General features: G+C 37.9%; 1 protein-coding gene across 4 annotated transcripts in view; it reads left to right on the top strand.

Annotated features, from left to right (window-relative positions):
• Nucleotides 1-20,690, top strand: part of XKR4 (XK related 4) — a 436,302-nt gene that overhangs the window by 283,142 nt on the left and 132,470 nt on the right. The window lies entirely within an intron of this gene.

The raw sequence follows: 20,690 nt of genomic DNA, 5'->3' as shown, positions 1-20,690 counted from the left end.
AATAGACTTGAGAAGCAGAATCAAAATAAAATCTTCCTTGAATCCAGTTGTTGCTCTCCTACTCTGGTAGTTAAGAGAGTTTACTGTGAGTCGACAAAGGTGACACCACCAGTAACAGGAAAAGATGACCAGAATCCAGGATTCCAGGCTCTATCCCTTTGATAAAGGACCCCAACATGGAGAAATTTCATCATGAATGGTATTTTATGTTTTCACTCACCTTATAGCCGTATGTGTGTTACTTAACCACACTGAACATTAGCATCTCTGACCAGAAAAAAAATTAATGATCTAAATTGCAATGTTGTGTTAGGATCAAATAAACAACATAAAGAACCTCAACATCCTGTCTGGTGCAATGAAGGTGATTGGCTATCTACCTGTGCCATCCTCTTGTTTCCTTCTTTCCTGCCTCAAATGGGAAAGGGGAAGAACACCCTCAGCCTGTTTCTAAATTTGCTATGAAATGAGGTTTCATAACTCACATTTTATTTCTCTTTTAAGTGGATGTAGACCAATTTGAACTCATTTTACCTCACCTTGAAGTAAAATATTGACTTGGTCTCCCCTTCCTCCCAACCCAGAATTCCCTGCCTGGCCTAAGGTTACACATGCCCTCCAGAGCCCATGCTGATTGCATTTGTTGTGTTCTTGTCTCTTGAACTCACAGTTGTCCCAGAGGGGTTGAGACCTCAGAAATCTTCCAGCAAATGCCACTTAGGCTTTGATCTGTCCACTGACCTATATTTTTAGCACAAAGTACATTTAGCCTTGATTTTTTGAAAGAATACATATTTGGGGAGAAAATGTTGTGCAGTGTCTTTAAAGTTTCCAAGTGCATGGTCTTCACCCTATTAGACATTGAAAATAATCTTTTTCCCACAAGCTCATTAGCATTTATATGCTAAGTATTAATCTGAACACTTTCATATATTTTCTTCAGTCCTAGGAAAGTATTGGATTCCTAAAGTTGGTGGTCCTATTTTCTTCATTTTTAAGTAGATTTTATTTTTTGGAGGAGTTTTATGTTCACAGCAAAAAATGAGAGGAAGTTATAGATTTCCCCTTAAATCTGCAGTCCCCACAGATACATTAGGCTCCTCTGTTATCAATGTTCCCCACCAGAATGGTATATTTGTTACAAAGAATGAACTGACATTGTCACATCATTATCACTCGAAGTCCATAGTATACATTAGAGTTCACTCTTGCTATTATATATGTTGGTTTTGGACAAATGTATAAGGACATGTGTCTGTCTTGACAAACTCATACAGAGTATTTTCACTGCCCTAAAAATGTTATGTGCTCCCCATATTCATCCATTCCTCCTCCTAGCCCCTGGCAAATAATGATCTTTTTCCTGTCCCCATAGTTTTGTCTTTTCCATGTCATATAGTTGGAATCATACAGTGTGTACCCAGTGTGTATTCCATATAGTTGGAATCATACAGTGTGTATGGATTCTTTCACTTAGTAATGTGTATTTAAGGTTTTTTAGTATCTTTTCATGGCTTGATAGATTATTTCTTCTTGCACTGGGCAATATATTATTACCTAAATATACCATAGTTGGTTGTTTGTTTGTTTGTTTTATCGAGTCACCTACTGAAGGATATCTTGATTGCTTTCAAATTTTGGCAATTACAAATAAAGCTGTATAAACATTCCTGTGCATGTTTGTATGTGGACATACTTTTCAATTCCTTTAGGTAAATACCAAGGAGTGGAGTTGCTACATTATAGTTTAGTTTTATAAGAAACCACTAGACTGTCTTCCAGGTGGTTGTACCATTTTGCAATTAATGAGAGTTCCTGTTGCTCCACATCCTCACCAGCAGTCAATGTTGTCAACTAATAGCATGTAGTAGTATATTCTTGCTGTTTTAATTTACATTTTCCTGATGACATATGATGTGTAGCATCTTTTCATATGTTTATTGGCATCTGTACTTCTTCTTGGATGAGGTATTTGTTAAGGTCTTTGGTTCATTTTTCACTTGGGTTGCTGTATTTTCTTATTGTTGAGTTTTAAGAGTCCTTTGTATATTATCCTTTTTCAGATCTGTCTTTTGGAATTATTTTCTTTCAATTTGTGGTTATTTTGATCACTTGATAATGTTTTTTGCAGGTTTTTCATTTTAATGAAGTCCAACTTATCCATTGTTTCTTTCATGGATCATGCCCTTGGTGTTGCATCTCAAGAGTCATCACCAAAAATTTTCTCCTGTGTTATCTTCCAGGAGTTTTAAAGTTTCACATTTAATTTAAGTCTGCAATCCATTTTGAATTAATTTGTGTGAAGGTTATAAAGTCTGTATTTTCATCTATTATTTTGCATATGGATGTCTGGTAGTTCCAGGAAATTCCGTTGGAAAGGCTATCTTTTCTCTATTACCTTTGCTTCGTTGTCAAAGGTCAGTTGACTGTATTTATGTGGGTATATTTCTGGACTCTATTCTGTTCTCTTAATCTATTTGTCATGTCTTTACCAATACCATACACTGAATACTGTAGCTTTATACTAAGTATTGAAGTTGGGTAGTGTCATTCCTCCAATTTTGTTCTTCTCCTTCAGCATCGTTTTGGCTATTCTGGGTCTTTTGCTTGATATGTAAAGCTTAGAATGTTTATCAATTGTCACAAAATTAATTACTGGGATTTTGATTGGGATTACATTGAATTTATAGATCAAGTTGGGAAGAACTGACATCTTGACAGTATTAAGTCTTCCCACCCATGAATAAGGAATATCTCTCCATTTTTAAAAAAATTCTTTGATTTTTTCCATCAGCGTTTTGTAGTTTTTCTCAAATAGATTTTGTACATGTTTTATTAGACTTATACCTAAGTATTTCATTTTGGAGAATGTTAATATAAGTGGTATGTGTTTTTAAATTCGAATTTCACTTATTCATTATTAACATTATTAACATTAACATGTTAACATTATTAACATGTAGGAAAACAATTGACTTTTGCATGTTAACCTGGTATCTTGCTACCTTTCTATAATCTCTTAGTTCCAAGAGTAAGTATTTTTTGTGGATTCTTTCAGATTTTCTATAATCATTTCATTTGTGAACAAAGATAGTTTTATTGTTTTTCTCTACCAATTTGTATGCTTTTTACTTCCTTTCTTGCCATATCTTCTTAATGTTAGAGGCAGTCCAGGTTCAGTGAAAAGCATTAGTCTAATAAGTGAATCATTACGAGTGATTATATTTCTTTCTGTTTCTTCATTTCTCACCCTTCTCTTTCTTCTCTCTCTCCCTCCCCTACCCCAAAATATATACATGTGTACAAGCATGTGCATACACACACACACACACACACTCACAGAAAGAGAAATACAAATGTACCTGCGATTTCAGACACACACTGCTTGTCAAACTGTAACACAATATTTGAAAGTACCAATCCCTAATGGCAATGACACTTGTCCCCTACAACCACCACCCAGAGAATGAAAGAGGAATGCATGCTGTCCACTCAAGGAGCATAATGATGAGAAAATTCAGTTTTAAAAGGCTGTTGTGAATCTTGACTCATGACCAAAAAACTTTGAGCTGTGGCTCATTTCTTTACCTCTCTGCATCTATTTCTTTATCAGAGGAGTGGGGAAAGTATGCCCTACCTCATAGGGCAGGCACCTGTGAGAATTTGTTGAGACAATGTGTAGGGCAAATGCCCTGTATCATACCTGGTATATGGCAGGTACTCAAGAAGTTTCCTCTTCAATGGGGAATAGTTAACTCTGATGTGTCAGTACATGCAACAGGCAGCAGTCCATGTATAACCAAGGTATCAACCTTACCAGCTAGGCAGCACTTCAAATAATTCAGGGAATTAGTTAGGAATACATCTCTGTGTTTTTCCCTCAAGGGAGGAAGGAAGGAAAGGGGGTGGGAAGGAAGGAAGAGAGAAAAACTCAATATGAAAATTCAAAAGTCAAAAGAGAATCACTAGAACTTCATGAGTTTATTGTACCTGCATGCCCTGGTGTTGCCTTAATTTTCTACTTACCTGATGCTTGCCAGGACATTTATGTGCTGCACCTGTACCTCAGGGATATAGGAGGCAAAAAATATGAAACTGTAATCTGACATTATCAGACCCTAGAAAGGCACTTCTGGAAACACTAATTAGATTCTCTTCAGCCTTTTTTAATTTAGTGAGTTCTAGGAGAAGATCACACCTCTCCTAACACTTATAAAGAGAATTTGTGAGTGAGACTGAATACGAGTAATACCTATTTGATGCTCGAGGCAACATGTTGCCATGGTACCAATCAGATTTTGTCTTCATCTGGGAACAGGAATTAAAACTGACAATGTTTGAGTGTAACTGTTTCTGTTTGTCCCCATAAGCAGTGTTAGTGCTGGACAGAGAAGAGGTCTAGTTTTGTTTTTGCTGTTGTTGTTTTCCGATTTTAAAACAATAGTACATTAAAATGAGTAGGATATGAAATAGTGCAATAAGTTTAAAGATAAAAGAATCCCCCAAAGGAGCTCATTATTCTCATACGCTTACATTATCAAAGGATGTGGAAATGCCAAAAAGGGAGTTCTTAATGGTCAAAAGCAGCGACGTCATCTCAAAGCCAGAGAGAGTGAATCAGTGACTAATGGGGTGCAAGTGCAAAATTGATCTGGAAGCCTAAGTGGCTATTTTTATGGCTTTAAAATTCTTATCTTATATTAGAGCTATAAAATATCCACTGTGCTTCGGGGAACATCTGTGCATTTGGCTCTCATAATAGAAGAAATATTGCAAATCAAGAGAGGTAGCCTGTTATGGAGAAAAACAGGAGAATGATTAACTTGAAATTCAGGAAGTGGATGCCTGTGGGAGTGAGGTGTAGGGGAAAGGGGGGTTCATAGCCATTGATAATGTTCAATTTCTTAAGTTGAAAGGCATTTCATTTCACTTGGAACTCCACATAGACATTGCATATAGTCACAACAAAAATTTTCTTATAGAGATATAGAGAATAAAATATGGCAAGTCAATGGATGGTGGGCAGTGATTTATTTTTGAGTCTTGACTCTACTACTGAGTCGCTAAGTGATTTGCATATCACTGTGGCTGAGGCTCAGTTTTCTCATCTGTGAAATAAGGCATGCTAAATGGTCATTATACTCCTTTCCGGCTTTAAAACTGTCCAACTTAGTTTTTGTCACATGGAATACAATACTATTAATTTTGTGGGGAATATTATTTCCATCATACAAAACCAAAAAAATCCTACAGTTACCATTCAGTCATCCATGCCAGTTTAATTAGCAAAGTACAGTATTCTCTTATCCCAGGTGAGCCCCTATAATTAATCCTGCTAATTTTTGAGGAGAATTTTGGAGTTTTTTTACAAAGCAAGTTATTATGGAATCAGTCACGAGGCTTACAATGTGGGAGTCAGAAGTCCCGTCTGACACTGACACTCTACACTTCTCTGTCACCTCACCTTGTCAGCTTCTCTGAACATAAGATAGCAATATATTGAACTCAAGAGCTATCTAATTATTTTATGGTCATCCAATGCTCTCAGGTGCTTCATATTTTCCCCGAAATTACCAAAAATTACCTGTGCTTTTCCGGGTGGGGCCGATCACTGCCCCAATAGGGTTTCAAGGAAATGTTCTCTTTGTGTTTGCAGAATGAAGAGTGCAAACATCTGCTTTCCTCATTCTTTCTGCAAATATCTATAGGGTGCCTACTGTGGGCCAAGTCCTGTGCTGACTGCCGATGCCTATTTAATTAATTTCAAAGCACAGATAGGAGATGTGATTATTACAAATGTGCCCCAGGGCACTGTAGCAAATTTTCCAGGCACTGGTATTCACTCCTATTCATTTGGATGTGTGTGTCAAATGAGAATAGATAGATCTGGGCTGCTGCCTTCCACTTCTGGTTTTGTTTCAGGCTCCAATGTCAACCAAGTCAGAATGTACTCTTGTTGGTCCTGAACAGACCCTTAGCCTCCATCCTGAGAACATTGCTGCCCAAACATCCCGTGGTGGTTCCCAGGCAGAACCCTATGAGAGGCTATGGAAGAACCCATCACCTGGGTGCTAAGGTTGAATACCAACTTCTGAGAACTGGGGCAAATGTCTTAACCTCTTAGAGGCTCCGTTTTTTCACTCTGAAATGGGGACTTATCATGAGCATTGTGAACAAGAAATATGGTCTCATACACATAAAGCACTGGCTCAAGGCCTGGCAACTTCATATTCACTCAAAAAAAATCACATATGCTTCCTCTTACTGTTCTCACATAATTAAATATACAGTCATGCTTCAAAAAGAAAGCTTCTATCCTCAGGAGAATTGCCTATTGCCTTCCTGCTCTGTTGGTTACAGTGAGAGCCTGGCTAAGGGAATTGGGTGGCATCCTGTTCTCTAAAATATATCCAGGCATCCTTGAGGAATAATCAAATTTAAACACACACTTAAATTAAGGGGGCAGTGATAGATACCAAATGTGTTGTGATATCTTGGGAAGCAAAATCAGAAGACTGATGGCATCAAGAGACTACCTGAAGGTGATTTGGCCACTTTTCTTACTTCAACCCCCTTCAATAAGAGTTTAGCATAAGACTGATTAAGAAAAGTTTGCACAATCTCTGTGATAACATGTAAAAGAGTACAAACCATTCCTATAATAAAATTATTAAGGAAAGACAAATTCATTCTAAATGTTGAAAGAGAAAGGAAAGCCTCAGGAAATTAAATCTAATTGAGTGTGGGGCCTTCTTCCACTTAGGCAAACATCCACACAGTAACAGAAAAATAATATTTTATGTGAAATTTCAGAGGCTGTATTTTTCTCATTTCATTCATTCCCAGCTATTTTTCATGTTGGCCATATATTCAAGGAACTACCCAGTGATTTCTTTTGGGTTATTAGGTGGGATTTAAACCCGTATGCACACAGAGAAATTGATCTTGGTCCACTAAGTCAGCAAAAGAAGAGCCCAGGTCTCTAACCACCTCCTACATGCTATCAGGATCTCCTTCTCTTGATTTCATGATGCATCTTTGGTATCATTAGCAGCTGCTCTGTGCTTAGTGCCAACTAGTTATTTACTCTGTAGGTCCTCCACAAACTACTATGGATGGAGATGATTAATGCATCTGATGAAACTCTCAAACTATACCATCTCTAAATCTAAGATATTCAACATGAGTAAAAATCATGCTTATTTCTCCCAGAAAATGTTTTATGGATATTCTGCTCATCTTATATGAAGGTAGCAATTATCCTTTAAAATCATTTCATAATCTAAAAATAAATTAAAGGGCGCCTGGGTGGCTCAGTGGGTTAAGCCGCTGCCTTTGGCTCAGGTCATGATCTCAGGGTCCTGGGATCAAGGCCCGCATCAGGCTCTCTGCTCAGTGGGGAGCCTGCTTCCCTCCCTCCCTCTCTGCCTGCCTCTCTGTCTACTTGTGATCTCTCTCTGTCAAATAAATAAATAAAATTTTTTTTAAAATAAATTAATTAATTAATTAATTAAAATAAATTAAATGCTGATGTATCGAACATCGAATGCATATAATACATATCGTTAACAATGAAGCCAGATAAGAGACACCAAATTTATTAGACACATTGATAAAAAGGTGATTATTTTATTTTCAAGAGGAAAAAAATAAAATTACTCTGAATATGATATATTTCAGGTCTCAGCTTTCTTATTTTATTATTTATTGCTGATTCCAAATTGTTCTCCTTTGCATTTTCTTCTTAACTGAGAAATATTTCATTTTTGTTGCCAAGGTAAAAAAAATAATTCAGAATCAATAATAAAGTTTCTTAATTTCTAAATATGATTTCCTCATGGATATTTAATAGATTTCCAAATTAAGTAGATGTTCCAGTGATAAACATTTATAGGACATCTTTTCATCAAAACATTTCCACCTCTATCAGGTCGCTTTCTCTCTCCACAGTTAGAATCTGTATTCTTATTCCCATTTTCCAAGTGGGAAGCTGAGATCCAGAAGGTTAAACAGCAGGAAAAGAGAAAAAGTCAAGTCAGGGTCAGAAAGACACTTGTATCCTGTCTTCCAGTTACATTATGACTTTATGATAAAACTCCTCAAAGATATTTAAATATTATGCAAATTCTAAAGACTACTATGAAAGGAAAGAGTTGTTCTTTAAATTTTTGTAACATTATAATTGGAGATGCCTTTGCCCACTTTTCTCATCCTAAATGGTCAAGAACACCAATTATTATTTGCCTGCTGCTGAGGCTTGATATTTTACCAGAACTCAAAGTGTGCCATGTATCTAACTTTATTCCAACGGGAATGTGCCATAATGAATGGAAGTAGTCATTGACCTGGAACGAGATCATTTGAACATGACACTATTACACAAAGTGGTAGCATTTATTTTCAGATAACCACTTTTTAAAAGCAGTTGTGAATATATTCCAAAGAATAAAAATGCCAGCTACTAGGTTTTGAGAAGCAGAATAAAATATGATACTGAGTTATTGAGGGGTGATATATTTTGGCTGATATGGCTGAGGTGGTTTGTTTTAGAGTTTATAGCAATAAAGGTAATCAGGTGATTCTTAATGTTGCCAAGAGTACTGCAGAGAAGCCATTAAAGGAAGGAGAGAGAGAGGGCATTTGGAAGGTCAGAACTTTGATTCTGGAAGGTTTCAATTAGGTATTGATTCCATTGACACTTACAGCATCCTAAAAGTGGAAAATTCATTTATTAAAAAATTGTTTTGTTACAGAAGGTTGGCTGGGTGCCCAACTCAAACCAAGCTTTATGAGCTTGTATTCTGGAGGGAAGTTTCATATATTACTACAGGCTATTTTTTAGCATCTCTTTCTTTATCACTCAGGATTTCAGGCACAAAGTCTCATTAATTAGCAAAAATATTCCAGTGGAGAGTCCAAGTGGTGGGGAAAAAGATGTGTGGATGCACACACCACAGACCAGGGCATGGGTGGGGTGAGGAAATGAAAGTGCCAACGCTCCAAACCAAACAGATGCTCACCCAGCCTTTGTCCTACCTCATCAAACTCTCACCTACAGAGAGTCTGTTCATATACTTGAAGTCTCAGACACTTTACTGAGACTCAGTGCACACAGCAAAGAGCCACGGGAACTGTTTAAGTGCCTGAAGAGGGAAGAAAGAGAGTAAGCCACTTAATCAAAGCAAAGGGAACCATTGAGACACTCTCAACTTGGGCTTTGAAAGAATAGAAATTTGGGGTTTGGTTTTTTTTAATTTTCTGGTCCTACTAATTTATATTTTAGGTGAATTGATGACTTGGCATTTGCTAAATGACAAGTATTAAATAGTTAAGATTTCTAAAGTGATTCTTATCTTTCTAATAATTAGAACATTGTTCTAATTGTTAATGTATTAATTTCCTTTAATTCTCCCAATAGCCTTCAAAATTCTAACATTATCACAATTTTACACCTGATTGTGAGAAGACTGCGTAGGCACTTTCTTATCCCAGTGTTACTTGAGAGGAAAACTAACCCATCTAAGGTCTCAGGAGGGCAGAACCAAGATTCAAATTTAGGCTATCTGGCTGCAGAGTCAGCCAATAGACGAGTCTACTACACCACCAGCCATATTTACCCATAAATTGTCTCATGTTGTCTTGCATTTTAGTAAATAATTAGTGAGGAGGGAACTCAAGCGAGAATTCTGAGCTCTAATTCACAAGTCTCCCTTACAAGTTGTCTTTGGTATTAGTGCATCATTCCTGGACCTGCAGAATGTGACTGAAGCAAGTGTAAATCTGGAGGGGAGGGCTTTTCGAAAGGAAGAAATAGCACATGTCAAAGATGGGGCACAAGGGCATATTTCAGGAATAGCAAATTGTTTTATGTGCCCAATGGTGACAGATGGGTTGATGATTAGGAATTGCGGGCAAAGTTCAGAGAAGCAGGTTGGAGTCAAGTCTTCCTTGCAGGCAGGAAAAGGCACAAACAGAACCATTCCAGGAAAACACTTCACTTTTCTGGAGGTAAAGTGAGTGTATATTGGGGGAAATTTGTAAGACATCAAGTGTGTTAGGTATTTCATATTTTTTGTTGTTATTGTTGGCTTTGTTCAACTTGTCAGATCATGGTTAGAGTGAAGACGGCTGCAAGGGCAGAACAATAAAGTTCTAGTAATGGTAGCCTTGTAACTTACCATTGGAACTGCTGACATATTTTTACCAAGGGAGAAAATAATAGCCCAAAGACAGGATGAGAAGTGGCAATTCCCTGTGAAGACTCAGTATTTTTTGTTTTCTTTGGGTAACTGAACCACTGGTTAGAATGAGCAGAAGAGTTCAATTTATCCTGTCTGAATGAAAAGATCCCTGAAAACAGTGAGATGGCACAACACCTCTATGACATTTACCTACAAATTAATAAACAGAGAGTTAGCCATAATGACAATAAATACAGGCTGTCAAGAACACCTGTGGAAGCCAATAGTATAGAGTAACGTGCTCCCAGAAACATCTATCAGTCCACACAGGGCATGTTTATAAGGTAGTAAGTCTGATTCTCTAGCAAGTACACCAACATATAAATTTCAAATGATTTTTGTTACCTCCAAAACAGATTACATGGGTGAGCTTAGTGAGTTATTGTCATAACTAAAAGGACACCAAGGATCCCTCTTTAAGAACTACCATCATGACTCGTGACAATTCTTTTGAGTATCTTTAATACAACTAACAATATATCGTCTTTCTTTGAGACGGACTGTGATTTGGAGAATATGTTAAAAAATGACAGAATTAAGTCTGACAAATAAGGATGCTTCAAATTTTCAATATTCTCTAGGGTCAACAAAAATTGTGGTTGCAAAGAAAGAGATGGGCATTATTGACTAAAGGCTATTCTGTCGGAAGCTCTGCTTGCTAGCTGGCCAAGTCTTTCTGCATTTCCAGTTGTATCCTACTTGAGAGACACAGTCTACCTGAAGACCAGCTAATAAGCTTCAGTATTCCAGCCTACTCACTTGATTTTCATAAGGACTCAACTCTGATATCTTTCCATTTTAATCCTTCCCTTTAAGAGTTTGTTCAGATGCTACATCCTTATTGTGAAGCCATCCTTGACCATGAGTAGAACACACATCCACTGGCATATACCTTATTTCCCCCTTCTTCACTAAGCTCTATATTTCTTGGAGTCAAGACTTGTGTTTTGGTTGTCTTTGTATCTCTGTAGCTTCTATAGAGTACCCAGCACATGATGAGTACTCAATGAACATTTGCTGAAGAAGTGGATGAAATAAGCCAATTCCAGAGAATGTTAAGCAAAGTAGCATCATAGAAGAGAGGAGATAGAAGGGCACTCCCAGAAAATTATTTTGACAAATAAATAATTCTAGCATTCATGTGTATATTTTGTGATATATTTGTTTTAAAAATGGACTCATCTTTAGTCTCAACTTTTTTGAGAGTACATAACATCATTCATGGGCATATTGTGCTTAACCCATTGGAGCCAAGAGGAGAGACACTTTATTGTACCAACAATAAGAATCCCAAAAGAAATAGTAGTGAATGTATTTTATGCCGTCAACTTCTCTGGGCTGCCTTTATTTTTTTCTATCAGTTGCTTGGAAATTCCATATGTACCATATTCAAAAATTCTTTTTAGTCATTTTTTTTCAAACCCTATTTATAAAGATTCTGAAAACAGAACCACTACTGTCTGAAATAGAATATACTTATGCTTAATGAAATGTCAAGACATCAAAATGCTTATCCTTTTTATAGGACTAAGGAGGAGCAAATAATCACCAACGTGAGCTGAAACATTCCTGATGACAAATTGAGTAACTTTCAAATCCTTAGGGACCCCCAACAAGGATCAGGGAATATATTGCCTCACCACTCCTTGAGAGTCTGTAGGGCCTCCCCCGAGCCTGTCCCAGAAAGCTCCATGCCAGATGACCTTCATACAGGATGCAGGAAGCCTGACTGTCCCTGCAAAGGGAGTTCTGGCCCTGATCTTTCATGGTGGCTGCTTGTCTCCTGAAGCCAATTAGCACACCTCACAAAGCACTGATTAAAGTCTTTTTCAAAAAATCCCATTTAATGGTCTGGATATAGCTGAACCAAAAAGGCACTCATTCAAATAATGGCCAAGCAGAATGACATCTTTGCAATGTGTTCACTCTTTTCTAATTGCTAATTCAATAAGAAGTTTCTTGTGTTGCTGAAGTCCTATCCATGCCTGACAGAAATGAAAGTGAAGGTGACGCCACTCCTGTTGTCTCTATAGCAACTTGGTTTTAATATATCAAGGAGGTATATAATAGCAAAGAAGATATAAGTATACAACTGGATAAATGGGAAAAGCTCTGGATCCCCGTATTTCACAAACTCGTACTAAGGTACGAGTACAAGCCATTGGAATTAATGCACCTCATTTTGAATCAATAGGGTTCTTTCTTCTAACACATTTGGTTTTCAATTTTTTCCTAGGAAGAAACTTCATTATAACATGTATTATATTTTCCTAGGAAGAAACTTCATTATAACATGTATTATACATCCTAGTTCCTCCCTTCTTAAAAATTCAGATCTAACATATACCTCATAGCAAATACCTTATTGCCATCACAATATACTGTATAAAATACCATCTGAGGTCAGAGACTTCAAATTTTGGTCTTAATTTGCCAATTCAGGATGGCTTTAGTAGGGTTTTCTTGGTCTCTTTCTCTGATCTCCCCCATTAGGCTTCTGGCTGGTTTGCCTCTATTGGTATCAGGACTGGCTGTTAGCCTCCACTTATTATTAATGGAGTGCTCTATTGTTTTTGACCACACCCTGTGGCATAGATTGCCCCATATCTGATCCTATTCAGTTGTACTCTGTTTCTAGGGACAGGGCACTGCCAAAACAAGAGGGGTCTTCTCAGCTGTCTATTTCCTTGGTTCTCTATGTTCAACTTCTAGTTGATCTACTATTTCACTCTTGCTATATGTACAATGGCTCCCCTTCTTAATTGCTCACCACCAAGATATCTACTGTTTTTGACAATGACCCTTTGGCAGGAACTTCCCCATGCTTTGTTCCTGATAAAAGCAGTCCCTTTTATTCAGACACACTGGAGTATTCTTCTCTTCAAGCCTGCCCCTCCTCCTAAGGCAGAACCATGTTGCCTCTATACCAAAGCTGGGACTGGCATCAGCAGCCCACTTCTCTCAGAAAAACACCCTGGCGGTATTACTGGGGCTCTGGGTAGGGGTGGTACCTTGTCTTCTCAACTTGTCCAGGCCAGCATGGATCTTCTGGCTTATGAGTGAGCCTAGGGAAGAGACCATAGCCTAGCATTCTCATTCTCTGTCTGGATTAGAGCTTTGACTCTAATCAGTTGGGCAAGGGAGCCCTGTCCTCTTGGCTATAACCACATGGACTAGAGCTTCTGTGATACAAAACTATAAGCTGGGGTGAGGAAGAATGCCACTAACATACCCCTTCTGTGGCAAAACTGTACATCTAAACTGCAAGGAAGAAAGAGAGGGAGCCCTCTCTACTTAGCCATACCATCCAGAATAGAGCTTCTGCCACACTGAGCTGGAGTTAGGCAGGAGTGAACGTGAGTAGCTCATAGTTTGAATAACATAGTTCTTTGCTGTTCTTACAGAAATGTAGTAGATTTTCTTAAATAGATGCTTTTCCATTTGGTACAGTCCCTCCAAACAATTTTCAGAGACTTAGAGGTTTTCTTGTTTGCTTTGCCTTATTTAATAATTTTCAGCAGTTGAAAGGTGTTTTCACTAGAGATAGGATCTATCCAGTTCCGAAGCCTGTCATCTAGGAGGTCAATATCTCCTTACTTCTAAATTTTTATAATCATCGCAATCTAGGGATCCAAATAAGATAATTTTCTTTAGGCCAAGACACAACTTTTATTCTTACTGGCACACTCTCAAAAGCCTTCTTCTGAAATAAGAGAAAAAAGAAAAGTTTGTAACTCTTAAATTTTCCATATTGACAGGGCTCCTTAGCTATGTCCACCTCACAAGATGATGAGAAAGGATAATGGGTTCTACAAATCCCATGTTAAGATCCATCAGCCTAAGACTGTACTCATGCATTTAATAGCAATCTATTAATTTCCACTGAGGATCTCACCTTTAAGATCTCTGTTACGAGTTGATTTGTGACACCCAAAAATATTTGGTTGAAGTTCTAACCACCCACCTGTATCTCAGACAATGAAGTTGGTTGAAAAACAGAAATGTAATCAGTTCAGATGAGGTCAGTAGGATGGGCCCCATCTATTAGGATGGGACTTATCTACTTTTTAAAAAGAGGAAACTTGGACCAGACACACACAGGAAGACCATCACGTGAAGGTTGAAATTCCCCTGTCACGAACCAAGAAACTACCAGAAACCAGGAGAGGGGGCTGGAACAGAACCTTCCCTGGTAGCTCAGAGGGAACATGGCCTTAATTTCCAATTTGTAACTTCCAAAACCAGGAAAAAATAATTTTTGTTTAAGCTACTCAGTTTATGGTACTTTGTTACGGCAGCCCTGGCGAACTAATACTACCATCTTCATACCAATGGAAAATGATTTCTTGCATTAGTGTGCCATTCCAAGTCACCTGTAAGCCACCAGAGTTTATGTGTTTAGAAGACCCTAGATTATTATAAAATTGATTCATTAAAATAAAGAGCAATATAAGAAGACTACCCTGTGACTAACGGATACTGTCTGTCTCATAGAATCCATAGGAAAATGCATAGGAAGAAGTGCATTTTAATATGAAATTTCAAGGGAAGATGAAATAAGTCAACTGGCAGGTAATAAAGAAGTCACATGGATATGCCACGCATATAAGAAAAATAAAGTCAGAGCTAGATTTCATCTCCTGGAAAGTCTATGCCAGGGTTTCACAACCGTTCACTCATTTAACAAATATTTACTGAGTGCCTCTCTTTTGCCTGGCTCTTCTAGTCCCGATGCTTATGAAATATCTGTGGAAATAAAGTGAGGTTGTAAGCCTATTTTTAAGTCCCTGGCAACCCACTCTCATCTCTGCTTGGTTATTATTCCAGTCACTTGGAAATGTGTCCTCAGGTTCCTGATGCGTGCAAGGGCCCATACATTTAGTATTTCTCTTTCCCTTTGTCTGACACAGGGCTCACAGTCAAAGTCCCTGCCAAGGGCTGGTTTCTATGTTCTAATTGTTATGTGCAAGTTGTACAAGGCCTCTGAAGTGACCTTTGATCCCAGGGAAGAAACGCTAAGGGAAAGAACCAAATTTTGACAAATGGAAACTGGCCTGTGGTAATCTCAATTTCCAGTAAAGTTGCCTGTGGGTCAAGAGATAAATTTAACAACTCATTTGTGAGCATGAGGAGGCTTCTGGCAAAGGTATATTTAAAAACAAAAAGAAAATCTCTTTCTTCCTCTGGTTAGCTTCTTGGCCTTCCATTTCTAGTGATGTTTTTGTGAGTCACACCAAAAACTGAAGGCGTTAGGTTAATGATATCATTAGTCAATTTCAATCTAAAGTTTATGATTAGTCATCTAAAGCCTTGATAAAAAAAAATACAGTTTTAATATCGAAAAGAAATTAGTCTTTTCCCTCAATCATTTGCTCTCCCATTAGAGATTTCTGGCAAGGATTCTTTACAAAGTAACTGCTGCATTTTTGTTCCTCAACATATGTTACATTTCACAGAAAATAATTTTTTTCTTCTAACACAGAGACCCTGATGTTGTAAATACCTGTAAAATGGAGTCTTTGGAATTTTCTCCTTCCATTAGAATCCATATTTGAATCAGTTTAGACTGTGGGGATGGGGACTAGAATCCTGTTTCTCTCAAGCTCAAAGCTGAGCACCTGGGTTTAGTGTTTGAGTCACTTTCTTCATGTATTGATTTGCAAAATGTTGTTTTGTTTTCTCCCTGCTGCTGTTCTGCATATGCCAAATTTTGGCCCTAAGCCATCTGGAGCTGCTGGCTCCTTCCCCAGGGCATTTTGGTGACCGTGGCAATGAGTTTCCTCCTTCTGGCATTGTCAGGTACACTGAGAGATTTAATTATCTGAGGGAGCACCCCCAATATAATTATAGGGAAAAGGAACTTGGAATTCATTCTCATCTTTTTCTTCTCCTGTACCAAGTTTTTAAACCTAAAAATAAATTGGAGTTTTCAAATTGGCAGTTTACATGGTAAGTTTGATTAGGTGCTTTATTCTACCCCCCCCAAAAAAAACGGAAGTTGACCACATTCTTTGTTGGCATATGAACATGAAAGAATGGTTTACTCCCTTACAATAAGAGAGTGCACACTGAGGTAGCATTTCTTTCCTAGAACATTGACAAAATTCCAAATGTTTGATGACATTCTTTGTTGGGAGGCTTGGAGAAACAAGAGCCCTCAGGCGTTTTTGGTAGGTGAACAAATTCTATAGAGTGGATCTTAACAACATCCAACAAATTTGTCCTTGCATTTTTTTTTCCTTGACACAAAAACCCCATTTCCTAGAATCTACCCTGAAGACACCTCCCAAATACGAAACAATGTTTAGGAAATTTATTCATTATACATTTACTTATAATAACAAATATGAGAATCAGCCCAATGTCTGTCGGTAAAGGACTGGTTGAATATATTAGGATATAGCTACACAATGGAGCATAATTCAGCTTTAAAAATAAAAAAGGAAAATTAAACTATGTTCTAGGTGGAGCAATATCCAGGATATATTGTTAGAAACTATAAAATTTTAAACATATGTGTGATTTGTACATATATCTTGTAATAGAGATTTGACTTTGAAAATAATATAGCATAAAATAACATAAAACTACCTAAAAAATAGAAATAAATATATGAATGAATCTATCCATAGACCAAGTTAATAACAAGTACAAAGAAAAGATTTATTTCAAATGTCTTTAAAATGTTATTTTGGCTACACTTACTGGAACATAGTCTATGGAAAAGTAGAACTGCAAAGAAATCTGAAACATTAACAGTCAAATTTGTAGTTGTCCTATTATTACCAGTCCTTTTGAAACAATCCTATAGAGGGTGCAGAATGATGAAAACATAATTACATTAATGCTGTCAAGAAGCAAAACTATCAAGTGTAAGAGAAAAGAGTTATAAGTTTAAAATAAAAGAAGCTAAGTAAAAAGCATGTTACTTGACATCAGTATGAGCTCATGACTTTCTAAAAAAGAACAGGAGAAATGAAAACCCAAGTGCGGTTAACATACCAAAGCCCTGACTGTCAAGTCTAAATATCATTTCTTACTGAAGATAATGCCTTGGAGAGATGACCTATTCCAGTCTGGGGTGGAAATATCCAAGATGAGCATGGAGTTTCCTGTTGTCCAGGATAGAAGGCAAAAAAGTTATCAAGGAATCTCAGGTCATATTAAATGGAAACCAAAGCCAACATGAAGGGACTTCCATTGACAAAAGATAAAACAATTTTAATTAAAATAATAATGAATAAAATTGAAATGCATATATATATATATTTTTTTTTTGAATTGATAGTCACAAATAAAAGAGGAGAAGCCCAAAGGAGAGAAAAACCATTTTAAACACCAGGAAAAAAATTAGGACACCAACTTCTTACTCCAAAAGTTGACAATAAAAAATAAGGAACTAAGTGTTTATCTTATCTTTCCTATAAGAATTGCATTTTAGGGTAGTCAAGTAGCCCCAACTAATAAAGGGAAGTTTTTGCTCGAAAAGAATCTCAGTTAATAAATCTGGAAAGAATGATAGAATTAGAAAAATCATCATTTTGAGGGACACCTGGGCAGCTCAGTCAGTTAGGCATCTGCCTTCAGCTCAGGTCATGTCCATGAGCCTACCTGAGTAATTCCTTTCTGCCCAAGCAAGTTAGTCACTGCCTGGAACAGTTTCTGTCCTGCATGCAGATTAATACTTTGCTGGCACAGTGAAGATTAAAACAAAGTAGGCTGTCTTAGTCCCCTTGGGCTGCTGTGACCAAATACCACAGAGTGGGTGGCTTATAGACAACAGAAATTTATCTCTCACAGTTCTAGAGGATGGAAGTTCAAGATCAAGGCACTGGCAAGGTCACATTCTCTGGTGAGGATCCCCTTCCTGATTCATAGCCAGCACCTTCTGGCTGTGTCCTCACATAATAGAAGAGCCTAGGGAGCTTCTGGAGTCTTTATTATAAGGCACTAATCCCATTCATGAGGGCTGCAATCTCATGACCTAAGTATCTCCCAAAGACCCTACCTTAAGCTAATACCATCACATAGAGCATTAGGATTTCAACATATGAATTTAACAGGAACACAAATATTTAGAACACAACACAGATCCTGACCATGAGGAATTTATTTTATTTTAAGATTTGTTTACTTATTTTTAGAGAGAGAGAGAAAGAGCTTGTGCGCGTGCATGTTCATGCATGTGCATGAGTTGGGGAAGGGCAGAGGGAGAGGAAGAGCGAGAATCTCTAGCAGACTCCCTGCTTATAGCCAGAGTCCAGTGTGGGCTAGATCTCATGACCCTGACATCATGACCTGAGCCAAAACAGAGAGTTGGACACTCAATTATGAGACTAGGCTTCTTTTCTAAAGCTCAAGAGAATCCCATTCTCAGCACAGTTCCAAGCAAGGAAAACCAACCTAACTTTTACATGCACTATTCATTTTAACTAGCTTCCTCTTCATTCAGTCTCCCTTGAATATGGACTGCATATTGTAAATACAAGAATGAAGACAGGGTTCATGCCAGCAAGATGTTTCCTGCCTCATAAAGTCTTTGGACATCTGTACACGTAACTGTTGGAGGTGTTTACTATTTGAAGAAAACTGATACCAGAAAAGGACACATTCAAATAGCTCTCATAAATAAGGACCAAAACTTTCTAGAAGAGATGAAGATCTAAAATTTTAAGTCTTCATCTTACAAAATAAAACCAAACACCATGAAAATAAATGTTTCATTGTATTTTAAAACACATAGTTTACATTTGCACCATGCACCAATTCACAGAACAAAGTTACACGTGATGCTGGAGGGTGTGGGCATAATTCTTCCAAACAAATTATATAACAGCATGACCTAATACCTTTTATTTCCTCTTTGACTTTCAGGGATCTTAAAGAGAGTTAGAAAAACACATAGTTTCTACCAGCTTTCCCTTAAGCATCTCTTAATCAGTTCTCTTCAAATCATTCTCTCCAGAAACACCTATCGTGTCATTAATTATCATTTTTGACTTTCTGTTCCTCAATTACCTAGTCTTCATTTGCTGATACACGTTTATCTTGCCGGTGATTCAGAATTCCCTAACATTCTGCTTCATCACCCTTCATCATGAAACTTCTTAGCTTTTCACCTTCACTTCATAATCACTTTGCCATCCAAAAATCAGCAAGACTGACCAAGAGATTCCAGCAAAAGAGACACTAGGATTAACCACGGAGGCATGATTAAGGGGAGCTAATTGTATAATTGGTCGATTTACTAATAATATTTTACTGCCTTATGAAGTGGTATTGTTATGATGTATGAGAAATCCATAGCGGGATACCATGAGATCAGGGGATTTCTGCCAGGGTGCAATCAATCAAGAGGTCAGGAAAGCAGGACAGACTCCATCTTCTAGGATGAGCACACCTAGAAGGACAGAACAGTAGTTTGGAATTCATTTAGTAGCCAGTGGGAATCCAGGGCAGGTTTTGGAGAGAAGAGTGGCCTGGCCCTCAGTGCTCCAGGATAGTCACTTCTTGCTGAAGAAGCAGGAGATGAGGACAGTTTTTTGTTTGTTTGTTTGTTTGTGTGTGTGTGTGTGTGTGTTTAATTTATTTATTTATTTATTTGACACAGAGAGAGAGAGAGAGATGACAAGTAGGCAGAGAAGCAGGAGCGGAGGTGGGGGGAAGGGAGAAGCAGGCTCCCTGCTGAGCAAAGAGCCCAATGCCGGGCTCGATCCCAGGACCCTGAGACCATGACCTGAGCCTAAGGCAGAGCCTTAACACACTGAGCCACCCAAGTGCCCCAACAGGACAGTTTTTAAACAGTATATTCAGATCCATCGTTCCTCTCTTAGGTCTCAGTGGAAAGCATGCAGCATTTTAGGAGTGTGATTTAAGGGGCAGTGGAGAAAGCTGGCCTTCACAAAATATTTTCCTCCTGACCATGATAGAGTGCTGACGAATTTTATATTACTCAATTCTTATAGCTCTCAAGGCCTCTTTTGAAATGCATGTGCTGTTTGGCTGGAGAAAATCTACAGCAGCAAATCTATACCTCATTTTCACTGGTTTATCACTTGGGCAAGACAGATACCCTGCAGAAATTTTGTTGGGATAAAGGGCAGGGGGAAGGTCTCTTGCAAGGGATGAAATCAATGTTGCGGAAAATTCGGGGCAATTGGGGGTCAGTCTGAGAGCCTCAGCTGGTGGAAGGAGCCCCAGGGGGGAGAGAACAAGAACAGCACAGGAGATGAACCCAGAGAAAGGTTTCACCTGCTTTACAGTCATCTATAAAGCCAGCATCTGCCTCTGGTACATCTTCACTCCTCATTCCTGGATATTGACTTCAGGGTGGCAGCCAAAAGCAAAACTGAACCTGTTTTGTTAATTTCCTTAACAAGGGCTATATCCTGAAAGCACATGTGTGTGTTTACATCCCCATTCCAGCCATGACTTTTTGGAATAAATTAA

Source organism: Neovison vison, chromosome 4 (genome assembly GCF_020171115.1).
Source record: "Neovison vison isolate M4711 chromosome 4, ASM_NN_V1, whole genome shotgun sequence".
NCBI lineage: Eukaryota > Metazoa > Chordata > Mammalia > Carnivora > Mustelidae > Neogale > Neogale vison.
The sequence above is the reverse complement of the archived record's forward strand: the minus strand, read 5'-3'. Positions and strand labels throughout refer to the sequence as shown.